The following is a 13,445-nucleotide window of genomic DNA, read 5'->3' as shown; positions in this document are numbered from 1 at the left end:
GGCCCCAAAACTGAGCCCTGGGGAACACCGCTCATGACTGGCCGCCAGCTGGATGTAACTCCATTCACCACAACTCTCTGGGCCCGGCCGTCCAGCCAGTTTTTGACCCAGCGCAGAGTACACCTGTCTAAGCCGTGAGCCACCAGCTTCTCTAGGAGAATGCTGTGGGAGATGGTGTCAAAGGCCTTGCTGAAGTCCAGGTAGACCACATCCACAGCCTTTCCCTCGTCCACTAGGCGGGTCACCTGGTCATAGAAGGAGATCAGGTTGGTCAAGCAGGACCTGCCTCTCATGAATCCGTCTTTTCTTTAAAAAATGTATTTCCTTTGTCTTTTCCTTAAAAAATCAGCTTTGAAATAAGACCACCAACATCAGAATCACAGAGTCATGGACTGGTTGAGGTTGGAAGGGACCTCTGGAGGTCATCTTGTCCAACCCTCCTGCTCAAGCAAGGTTACCTAGTGCCGGTTGCCCAGGATGGTGTCTAGATGGCTTTTGAATATTTGCAAGGATGGAGACTCCACAACTTCTCTGGGCAACCTGTGCCAGGGTTCAGTCACCCTCACCTTAAAAAATGCATTTCCTTATGTTCGTATGGATGCTCCTGTGTTTCAGACTGTGCTCATTGCCTCTTGTCCTGTCACTGGGCACCACTGAAAACAGCCTGGCTCTATCTGCCTTGCACCCTCCCTTCAGATATTTGTACACATTGATGAGATTGCCCCTGAGCCATCTCTTCTCCAGGCTAAACAGTCCCTCAGTCTTTCCTCAGATGTGAGATGCTCCAGTCCCTTAATCATCTTAGTGGTCCTTTGCTGGTCTCTTTCCAGTAGCTCCGTACCTCTTTTCTGCTACGGAGTGCAGAACAGGGTACAGTACTCCAGTACTCCAGCACTCTCACCAGTGCTCAATAAAAGGGGAACGATCATTTCCCTTGACCTGCTGGTAATAGTTTGTCTGATGCAGCCAAGAATACTATTGACTTTCTCTGCCAGAAGGGCACGTTGCTGGCTCATGTTCAACATAGGGTCCACCAGGACCCACAGGGCCTTTTCTGCAAAGCTGCTTTCCAGATGGTCAGCCCACAGCATGTACTGGTGCATGGGGTTATTCCTCCCTAGGTGCACCTCTTTGCACTTCCCCTTGTTGAACTTTATGATTCCTGAGAGATGGCAGCACAACCCTCTGGCCTACCAGCCACTCCTCCCAGTTTTGTATCATCTGCGAACCTGCTGAGGGTACAGTCTGCCCCATCATGCAAATCATTAATGAAGATGTTAAATAATATTAGACCTAGTATTGACCCCTGAGATATACCACTAGTTACTGGCCTCCAACTAGACTTTGTTCCACTGATCAGAGCTCTCTGGGCCTGGCCATTCAACCAATTTTCTGTTCAACCCTCTGAACAGATTTCTTTTCTTTGTGATATGGTCAGTCATCACAATTATCTAGAGATCTTTTTAATTGCAAATGTACTGCAGAATGCCTTACTGCAGATGATTTGTGCCACTGCACTTCTTTTCTGTAATCTCTTTGTCTCCGTTAGCTATTTGCATCAATTTCCAAATGGCACACACCAAAATTAAGTGAGTCATGGTTAACACCTAAGGGGAAAGGCTACAGAGTATGGGAAGGAAAAGAAAGTTGCGAGACCTAACATGCTAAAGCCATTAAGATCAGCATACAGGGGGTAAAAAAAATGCTTAAGAGCTTTGTAGCTACCCATATTTTATATATTAACGTAGAGTTCAAAACTTGTGGCATACTGTTTTCTGAAATACCTCTCATGAGGTTAATACTTTTTCTGATAACACTGGAGGGTGTATAAAATTAGTATAACATTCTTCTCAATATTTGCCTGCCAATCTGGAGGAACCACTCAGCAGCACAAAATGTTCATTGAGGAACTATGCCATGATTTTATTTTGAGCTTTTTGACACAAATATTTGTCCCCTGGCATACATCTCTGGCTTTTCCACATGGCACTCCCACAGCAGTTTAAACTATTGCAAAGTAATGCTTTAGTCTCTGTGAATGCTCACAAAGGATTTGCCCTATACACAAAAAGTGGTGAGTTACATGGAAAAGGTGTTGAAAATGTTCCTGTTCTGGTGATGGTATCAAATGTCAAATTAGCACTGATTTTTTTTTTTTTTTTTTAGTTTTGGTTTGTTTGGGTTTTTTTTGTTCAGAGAAGCAGCAGCAGACAAGGTACAGTATTACTTAGTAGACATATTCATAACTAAAAAATCCGCCCCCATATAATCACTGAAAGTAATTCTTTTATATTCTTTTTTAATGTGTAGGTTTCCATAGTTTTGCATCAAAGCAATATCTAACCTCCATAAACTAGAAAACAATCAGTGATGAGTAAAATAATTTTTAAACAAAACTCAATTCCATTGAGATTGAGTTTATGCTCCATAAATCCCCTCAAAACTTGCTATATGAAATAAACAATCAGTAAGCAAGAACGCAAATCCACAATCAGTTTAACTTTCAATGTGAAAACTGACTAAATAGTACTTATAATGGAAAAATACACATAGGGAAAAGAAAAATATTAACAGAAGATTTATTTCTGTTCACTTTCTTTCATTTTCTGATAGATGGTTCTAATTAGTAAACAATTATTACATGAATGTTTTCTTTTAGAATTTATCCTCTGTTTTCATGTATCCAATCCTTTGGTTTTGTAGACTGGCATAAGGTACTGCTATGTTTTTTAGCTTAGTAAACAGTTCATCAGTTCTGCAGTTTCATTACACATCAGGTAACTTCTGGGCATAGTAATGTAAAACATTAGGATGTGATAGTCTGGCTCAGACACAAAACTAAAATCCTAAATCACTGAAGATTAATTTTGGACCACTTCCCAGTGTGAGCAGGGGAAACTATTTTTCGGTGATGTTGGCTGGGAAAAGTAATTGGGAATAATTCATAGGGAAGGAATAATCCTTAGGACATAATCCCCTACTAGATCTCTAAACGACCAGCTACCCCTTGCCCATCTGTATATTTTATTCTCATTACAGCCATAATTGAGGAGTTTTAGGGGCTCCATCCAACTCTGTAGTCAGTGAGCCTGTAAATCTCGTTTTCTTGATGTGATCATTACAATCAGAAAAATAATCTGTAGCAGAGGTGATCAAATAGTGTTCTTTCTATAAATTATTGCTTGACTTAATTTGTTTCATCTGTATCTGCTTTCTGTGGTTTACCATCATTAATGTTTAGAAAGCTGCATCTTCATTTACACAAGCTGGTAGTCTCAGACTTGCCCAGCCTTTTTGATTTAGATTCACTGTGTCTGTCTGTTCATTTTAAATAGGAGGATGTTGATGTCAAAGGCAGGGGGAAAACGAATCCTAAAATGTAAGATACTAGACTTCAATAAAACAAGCAGCAAAGCATGGTCCTCCATTATGTTCCTTAGACTCTACTCATTTACTTGATCAGCAAGTTATCAGAAACAACATACATCAGAGGTGACATCACCTTCTGCACCATCAGTGGGTGACATTTTGCACTCCCAAACTGGAACCCTGTGCAATGGTGACAAGGGAGTTTAGCAGCAGCGTTACACAAGGGTTAAAGAGGCAATGTGGAGGAAGCAGTTACAGGCTGAAGCTCCAAACACAAAAGAATTAAACCAAATAGAAGACAGTGAAGACAGTAGTGTTAAGAGCCCTGTTTTTGTTAACAGTGTCACCTTAGTGTTTTTTGGAAAAAACAAACCTCTCAGACAACATAAAAGATGGCATCTTTGGCCTTAGAGCACCATTAATGATGTCTACTAAGGCAGAGGTAAGTACTGCAGGAGAGCAGCACCCTAATCTATTTCACAGGTTTAGCTGTTGTGGTTTTGTTCTTTAGATTATTCATTTCTCATTATTCAGAGAGCTTCTGAGAATATCCCCTTTTGTAAAGAAGACTGGAAAGAGTCATGAAAGTGGCATCTTATTAGCACACTGCTCTCAGAATACATTTTCTCCCTTAAACTACACGGCAGCCTTGCTGGGATTTAAAGCTCCATGTCCCATTTTATTGCTAAGAACAAGAAATGAAGAAATCCATAGAAGTCTGTGGCTTCTAGGTATAGTTTGGAAAATGTAATTACCAGCATCTTCATTTTATTTTATAGTATTGAGTTTAACAAGGCTAGAAAGATGGGATTAGATATTTACTCACATGTAACTTGGATAAGATGAAATACACATCAGTCTAATTATCCACTGTGGGCTCAAACTAAAACATGATTTTGCTGACTTCTTGATCTCTCTCCAGTTCCACATGATAAATCTTCTGACTGGATGTATCCAAACTGATCAGTTTGATTCAAGCCCTTTAAAAAATCAATAGCTTTTTTGAAATCCATATTGTCAGGTTCCTTCACTCTGCATCTACTAAAAAAAAAAAAAAAATCCAAACCAAGAAACCAAACAATAACAACAAAACTCCAGAAAACCAACCCCAAATTCTGCTGGGCTTCATTCTTTGTTGGCAGTTTATTTCTCTGTTTTCCTTCAGCCCCAGGGCTTTGTGGAAGGGCAGACTGGTGCTCTGGTGGACAGAGCCCTAATGTTCCAGAAAGGACACCCTTGGAGTTGTATTTCACCCCCATATGACTTGGAAGATAGCACTGAGCAAGTACACGTATGGGATTAAAAAAATAAAAGTAAGGTGTCTGCCTCTGTGTGAGGTCACCTTATACAGTCAGATCATCCTTCCTTTCCCAAGCACCTGCGGAAAAAATCCACAGGAAAAACATCAGATTATTTCAAGAGTTAATATTTTCCACAGATTTTACTGGGGGATGGCTCCTTTTGTCCTTTTATTTTCAATTCCATGATCCCACATACAATATAGATAAACATGTCTCAAGGTGTATGCTTTAGCACATTTAGTAAATTTTTCATATGTTTATAATTATTTCTGATTATGAAACAATCATTTGTTAGCTTTAATCTTGGGTTGAGGTAATGTCTCATGTGTGTGTCTACAGCCAAACGTATTACTGAAAGATGAGTACTGTAACAGGCTAAGGAAATACTGTCCCTGTCTCTGTAACATCAGAGACCCAAGCTCCTGAGGGAGAAGGTACCTTTGCAGAAAGGAGTTGCAGCAATGTTTGGGACTTCTTGCTGAGGCCAGGGTCAATGATCTTGGCACCTGCAAGAAGTATGCGCTGGTGAAGGGTATATGCCACCGGAGCTGTGTAATGGAGCTGTGGAAGGAGGTGAGCAGACTGCGTAACATCAGGGGTGCCGAAAAAGAGATGGACCAGATCCCCCCTGACCCTGCAGCTACAGGAAATTGAACCCTCACTGCACCGAGGAGAAGCAGGCGGAGCCTTATCTTGCAGGCTGTGCATGGAGATGCTGAGTCTGGTGAAGCCTAGGAGCTTGTGAGCTCTGGCAACAGGAGGACAGTTCCTGCTCTGCTTGCAGCTCTGATCTACAGAGCAGGTTCTGAGCCCTGGCAGCAGGCAAAGACAGGGAGCTCTGTCCAATCAAGCCTTTGAGTTGGCCCTGCCCAAGTCCTGTGGCAGTACGAGCAGGATGGGGCAAGGAACAGTGGTGGGAAACTCCCTGCGGCAGGGCCAGAGGCACCTCTGCCAGCCCAACCTGTCACCTGGCAAGGTTTGCTGCTTGCCAGGGGCTTGGGTCCTGGATACCATGGATAGGCTATTACTGAGACTGGTAGTAGTCTGGCCCTCAGACTATTACCCTCTTCCATATTGGCACCACTGATATGGCCAGGGGACACAAGAGCATATCAAGCATGACTACATGGCTCAGAGAGTGCTGGCCAATGCCTGGTAGCCAGGTGGTGTCCCTTTTGTCCTGCTGGTGAAGGGGAAGGCCTGGCGGAGTCAATGAATCCCACAGACCAACAAATTGTTATGCAGCTGGTGCCAACAACAGGGACTTAGCCTTTACAACTATAGGACCTTCTCTACGTTTCAAGAACTGCTAGGAGGTGATGGAATCCACTGACGATGTGGGGCAGAAACATCTTTGCCAACAGGCTGGTAAACTGCTAAAGGAAGGCTTAGACTAGGAAAGATGGGGAAGGGAGGTGGTGACCTACGATCGATTGAGGCAGTGGTGGTCAGGGTTCGCAAACAAAGGATGCAGGGTGATGTGGACAGGAGCAGCCTTATAATCAATGAAACAAGGTTTTAGTCAGGCCACCTCAATGTATGCACACAAATAAGGAAATGTGGACAGGATGGAAGCACCAATTAAGCTGACACATTTTCAGGGAAATCAGCAAAACTGTGTGTCCATCTGAAGTACCTGTACACCACTAATGCATGCAGCACATGGAACCAAATAGGAGGAATTAGAGGTCTACGTGCAATTGTGGGGCTAGGATCATACTGGGATCGTGGAGACAGGGTGGAATAGTTCACACGACTGGATGCTGCCACGGATGGATACAGGCTTTAAAAAGCCTGAAGAACAGGCTGGGACTGTGAGGAGGGGGGATTTATTCTTCATAGGAGAAAGCGGCAGGGATGCACGGAGCTCTGCCTAGGGATGGGCCATGAGCCAGCTGAGGTCAGACAGCCATGGGGAATGTTGTAGGTGTTTTCTGCAGATTGCTTCATCAGGAAAAATAAGCGGATGAAGCCTTCCTCAAAAGCTGGAAGAAGCCTCACTTTCACCGCCTCTTGTCCTCGTGGCGAGCATTGAACGGCCTTGATACCTGTTGGAGGGATAACACAGGAGTGCACAAGACATGTAGGAGGTTTCTAGAGTGCTTTGATGGCAATTTCCTGACACAGGTGATTGAGGAGCCAACGAGTGGAGGTGCTCTGCTGGACCTGATACTTACAAACAAGGATGACCTGGCTGAGGATGTAAAAGCTGGGGGTAACCTTGGCTGTGATGGCCCTGAGATGGTGGATTTTAGGATGCTGAGGAGGGCACGAGACTAAAAGCAGGGTCACAGCCTTGGACTTCAGGAGAGCAAACTTTGGCCTCTCCATAGACCTCCTTGGAGGAATCTCATGGGATACAGTCCTGAAGAGAGGAGGTGTCCAGGAGAGCTGGTTCATATTCAAGGATTGTCTCCTCCAAGGTCAGGCATGGTCCGTCCTGATGAGCAGGAAGTCAAGCACAGGTGGAAGAGGCTTGCAGGGATGAATATGGAGCTTCTGACTAAACTCAAAGAGGAAAAAAGAAGCACAGAGGAGGTGGAAACAGGGAGAGGAGACCCAAGGGAAATATAGAGGCACTTGTCCAAGCATGCAAAGATGGGGTGAGCCAAAAGGCACGTAGGGTTGAATCCGATGAGGGATGTGAAGCAAAAGGAAGATGAGGGAAATGAGGGCCTGCTGCTGAATGGGGTAAGGGCCCTGATGACACAGGGCATAGAAAAGGCCAACGGACTCTATGCCTTCTTCACCTCTCTCTTCACTGATAAGGTCTGCTTTCAGGCCTGGTCCCTGAGTCCCCGAGACCTGTGGGCAAGCCTGGAGCAAGGAAGACTTCTTTGGGTGGAGGAAGACCGGGGTAGGGAACACCTGTATAAACTGGGCAGGCGCAAGTCCTTTGGAACTGAAGGGATGCACCCACGAGTGCTGAGGGAGCTGGGTGATGTCATTGCAAAGCCACTCTTGGTTATCTTTGAAAGGTCATGGTGATGAGGCAATGTTCCTGAGGACTGGGAGAAAGCAAATGCCACACCTGTCTCCAGGAAGGCCAGGAAGGAGGCTCTGGGTAGCGAGAAGCCAGTCAGTCTCCCCTGGATGCCTGGGAAGGTCATGGAGCAAATAAATCTGGAAATCATTTCCAAACATACTGAGAGTAGGAGGGTGGTTGGGAGTGGGCAGCATGGATTCATGAAGGCAAAATCATTCCTGACCAACCTGACAGCCTTCTATGATGAGGAGACTGGCATGATGCATGAGGTGAGAGCAGTGGATGTTGTTTATCTTGACTTTAACAAGGCTTTCAACACTGTTTCCCACAACTGATGAAATACAGGCTAGATAAGTGGACAATGAGTTGGATTAAAAACTGGCTGAACAGCTAGACTCAAAAGGTTTTGATCAGCAGCACAAAGTCCAGCTGAATGCCAATAATTTTGGATTTCCCTCATGGTTGGTATTGAGTTCAATACTGTTTAACATCATCATGAATTACCTGAATGATGGACAAAGTCTATCCTCAGCAAATTTTCAAATGATACAAAACAGGCAGGAGAGGCTGATATAACAGATGGGTGTCCTACTATTCAGAAGGACCTCAACAGGCTGTAGAAATGGGCTGACAGGAACCTTATTAATGTCAGCAAAGGGAACTGCAAAGTCTTGCACCTGTGGAGGAACAGCACAAGCTGTGGGCTGAGCAGCTGGAAAACAACTTTGCAGAAAAGGCCCTGGGGGTCCTGGTGAACACCAAGATGAAAAAGAGCCAGAAATGTGACCTTGTGGCAAAGAAAACCAACAGCAACCTGGGCTCCATTAGGCAGAGCAATGCCAGTAGGTCAAGGGATGTGATCCTTCCCCTTTACTCAGCATTGGTGAGACACATCTGGAGAGCTGGGTCCTGTTCTGGGCTCCCCAGTACAGGAGAAGCATGCACATACTGGAGTGAGATGAGAGAAGGGCCACTAAGATGACTGAGGAAGTGGACCACTTCTCATACAAGGAAAGGCTGAGAAAGCTGGGACCATTTAGAGGAGAGGAGAGGAGAGGAGAGGAGAGGAGAGGAGAGGAGAGGAGAGGAGGACCATTTAGGGGAGAGGAGAGGAGAGGAGAGGAGAGGAGAGGAGAGGAGAGGGGAGGAGAGGAGAAGGTGTCATCACCATGAGGAGAGGAGAGGAGAGGAGAGGAGAGGAGAAGGTGAATCATCTCCATGTGTATAAATACCTGATGGGAAGGGATGAAGGAGAGTCAAACTCCTCTCAGAGGTGTCCAGCAACAGGACAAGAGGCCATGTACACAAAACAAAATAAAGGAAATTCTATTTAAACCTTAGAACAAAACAAAACAAATCTTTTTTAACGTGAGGGTTATCAAACACTGGCACAGGCTACCCAGAAAGGCTGTGGAGTCTTCATCTTTGGAGATACTCAAACCCACCTGGACACAGCCCTGAGTAACTTGCTGTTGTTAATCCTGGTCTGAGCAGGTGTGGGACTGTAAGATCTCCAGAGGTGCTGCCCAGCCTCAGCCACTCCATGGTTCTGTGATTTCTGTAGCAACTTCTTTGATAATATGCTCAGTATATATCAGCACTTCAAGAACTTCTTCTTTTTATTATTATGTCCCCCTCCTATTTTTTATTTTCTTTTTTAATGTGAAGAGTATTGGTAAAGTTATATGAGCCTCACCATACTCACTATGAAGCCAGTGGTTTAAAATCTGCCTGCTTATATAGTTGATGATCAGATCCTGCTGGTCTATTATTGATAGTTTTCAATAAAAAAAATTTTTAAACACTTGAGTGTAGCTGTATATTTTCTCCTTTTTTTGACTCATGCTGATTTACCCCCTGGCATCTGTAATTTTTCTTGGTTTTTACTTCTTTTTTTTCTGATTCTTTCATTGCTGTTCCAATGTCAGCTGAACTCTATTCACTTCATGAAGTCAATGTGATTTGTTGCACAAATAGTGACAGCAGGCCCTTAATCTGTAACTGCAAATTTCCTTTTGCTCCCCAGTTTGCTTCATTCTAATTTCAAACCTCCTATGCAATATGTTCTGTCTTAACAATTTAATACAACCTGTTGGATTTCATGTGGAGATAAGATAGAATGTTGGTATGATATTCATGACGCAATATACATTAATGATAAAACAATAGTAGTTTTCAAAATTGTGCCCTCACTTGCTCATTGTCACAAACGACCACCATACAAATGTGAACTGTTATAGATGAAACAGGAAGCAAAGCTCATTGGTTTTCTCTATTTGTAACATGTAGCCAGAGAACAGGTAGGAATCGCTATTCATTTGTTGGCTCACCATCTTTGTGGCATGAGAAGTAATTACTTGGTATCATATATACTAGTAGAAAATCCAAGCCCTCAGTGTCAAAAGAAACTCAGAAGGAATTGTGTCTCAGAAAGGGAATTAGTGCTTAGGAATTGTTTTGCACAGTTGCTTCTAGCAACACTCCTAACTTGTTTCTCTTTTAAGTCTGAACTTTCTTACAGAACACCCCTGGAAGGAACATGTACCTGACTGCTTCCCTGTAAGGCAAACATTACTACCTCAGCTTGTTGTTTCTTGCCTATTCATAACGACTCTGTTATTACCTGTTCATGTTCTCATGCAGTATTCATAATACATGAGAAGAGCTTGGTGAGCCGCATCGATGATTGAATATATCAAATATTTAGTGATAGTTGTGTACGATTGAATAATTCAGGACTAAATAATTGCTGTGTTCTGTGGAGTTCCAGAAGGGGTTACGCAACATCCGTAATGCATCAGTTCTCTAAGGCTAACATTGCATTTTTAGACCCAAAAGCCACCCTGACTTCTTGGATTCTCGTGAATGTGCTGGATTTGTTCTGATTTATATTGCAGAAAGACACAAAGCCACCTGCATGGACACTTCCAGAGGCCCTCATCTGCTCGGAAATCTGTGCACATACGTGAGATGGGATCCAACTGACTCATAAGCCTTGAACCCTGCACAGGGGGCATAAAAACACAGAGGGGAAGCGAGATGCAACCTCATAGCCTTCACCTACTCCTGAGCACCAGCCACATGAATATATACATGCTGCAAGCAAGTTATATTAAAGGAAAATTTGGTTTCATTAGGACTGTTTTTTCCACATGCTTATAGTCTCCAAAGTCTGCATAGGAACAGTTGCCTCTTTTTTCTGCCAGTGAATCTTCAGGAAAGCATTAGTTTATTGGATCAGTGCTCTTAGATTAGAGTTGGTAAGAAAAACTTCGATTAATCACTTTTTGTATGGAAAAGACTTCAATCATGACACGTGATATGTGTTATGAAACAGTCAAAAGTTCCACAACATTTTGGTTTGGGGAAACATAAGATTATGTCCAAACATTTCAAATTTCAAAATTCTACAAAGAACAAAATTAATATTATAAACAATATATTAAAAATCTGAGATGAAACTATTTCCTTGCGTATGTTTCCAATTCACAGATTTTATCCTCTGTTTTATTCACTTCCCTAACTTCCTCTCCTCCCCCTACCCCAGAATAAAGATAATGATGTAGATTGTAGACCCGTTCAAAGCTGAATACCAAGATTGTAATTCAGGTGAGGTGCTCTACTTCCATTCATAAATCACCTGAAGACTGCTCTTGTGTCAGCAGAACTCTTCAATTGAATTACATGTTTCTACTCAGTCAAGGATCATCTATATCACATTGCAAGGTAACAGAAGTTGCTCTGTGATAAGGCTGAACTGTGAGATCTACATAGCATTGCTTTTCAGAAGCTTGTGTCTCAATAACTGCAACTTGCATTTAGTTCAAATTTGGCACAGTTGATTATCAGTGGTAGCTCCATAAAAATGTCTGCTTCACTCATAAAATAGATCACTCTTCATGTATACCCACATTTAAGGATTGTTTCTCCTGCAGCATCAAAGCTAATCTGGAACTAGCTTAGATTTTCAGAAGCATCTAGTCCCTACCTTAAGCAACCAAAAATTTCCAAAACATCTAGTTAGTGTATTAATAAAGAATAAACAAGATAGACAATGTGAGGACCAACTCAGTATATACTGTAATGATATTGCTGTTAATCATGTTAATGACCTCCTTACAAAAATATCATTGTTTTACATCTTTCATTGAGCTTGGATTTTATCCCTGTCTCTGTCATATTTTCCAGTTCTCACTTACTGAAATTTCCAAAACATCTAGTTAGTGTATTAATAAAGAATAAACAAGATAGACAATGTGAGGACCAACTCAGTATATACTGTAATGATATTGCTGTTAATCATGTTAATGACCTCCTTACAAAAATATCATTGTTTTACATCTTTCATTGAGCTTGGATTTTATCCCTGTCTCTGTCATATTTTCCAGTTCTCACTTTCTGTAAGTTTCCAATATTTTAAATTTGAAATATATGGAATCTGATATAAACAAATTGCAAAGCTAAACAGATAAGCTGGTTTTATACAGATCTAAAAATTCTGAGAAAAAACCCTCCTATGTCGTGGATAAGAGACTTAGTTGGCAACGTTTTTTAAATTTAAGATTCCTGTGCCTCTAGTCTTCATCTGTAGTATGGGGTTAATCAGGTACTCACTTTAATGGGCACATTAAACAATAAAAAAATCCTAAATTTAAACTAAATGCAGGTTTTAAAATAAGTAAAAGTGTCTACTCACTCCCTGTAAAAGATTTCACATTGAATTATCAAATACCTTTAACCAGTCCAATCCTTTCACTATTCTCATTTTCCTAAACACATATTTTCTCTCCTTACACTCCAAACCCTATCACTGTACCTTGATGCTGTAAGAAAATTCAGGCTCTTTTACTCCTACATGAAAAGCAATTAACTAATAAGCTTGCAATTGTAGAGTAAGAACTTGAACAGGGGGAGTTCCCACAGACATGGATATCTCAGAAACTGGGAGTGGGAAGGAATGAGAAATAAGAGGCCAGGAAAAAAAAAAACACATTCCTTAGCATCCTGAGTAGCCTTTTAGACTGCTTATGCCTACAGCCAGATCTGCTTCTCAAAGGACTGCTTTAAAAAAATGTAATCACTGATTGTGTTGAACTCATAGCACAGCCAAAAAGCATATGAGTAATTCTGCATTTTAGAACATAGTCTGAATAGTGTTCAGGAGGCAAGGCATGGGGCTAAACAATAAAAACAGAGTAAATATATAAATAGTTGCTTGGTAATGAGCACTCTCTGCCTTAGACACTGAAGTCAAGAATCCTCTGGTGAAAAGGGTATGTTATAGTTAGAGATTCTCATGCAGAAGAGCTACCAAGGGAAATCTGAAACTGGGATCTCTAACTTCTAAGTTCCTGATTTAAGATTGTTTTATCATATATCATAGAATCATAGAATCATAGAATATCTTGAGGTGGAAGGGAACCACAAGGATCATCAAGTCCAACTCACTGTTCCTTGCAGGATTACCTACAACGAAATCATATGACTAAGAGCGTCATCTAGCTACAAATGTCTGCATTTAAAATTATAGAAAAGAATTTCAAATAACATAATTGTCCTGGTTTCAGCAGGGAAAGAGTTAATTTCCTTCCTTGTAGCTGGTACAGTGCTGTGTTTTGGATTTAGGACTAGAACAATGTTGATAACACACCGATGTTTTGGTTGTTGCTAGGTAATGCTTACACTAGTCAAGGACTTTTCAGCTTCCCATGCTCTACCGACTGAGAAGGCTGGAGGTGCACAAGAAGCTGGGAGGGGGCACAGCCAAACTGGCCAAAGGGACATTCCAT

Source organism: Aptenodytes forsteri, unplaced genomic scaffold (genome assembly GCF_000699145.1).
Source record: "Aptenodytes forsteri isolate BGI_AS27 unplaced genomic scaffold, ASM69914v1 Scaffold46, whole genome shotgun sequence".
Taxonomy (NCBI): domain Eukaryota; kingdom Metazoa; phylum Chordata; class Aves; order Sphenisciformes; family Spheniscidae; genus Aptenodytes; species Aptenodytes forsteri.
This window is presented reverse-complemented; position numbering follows the sequence as displayed.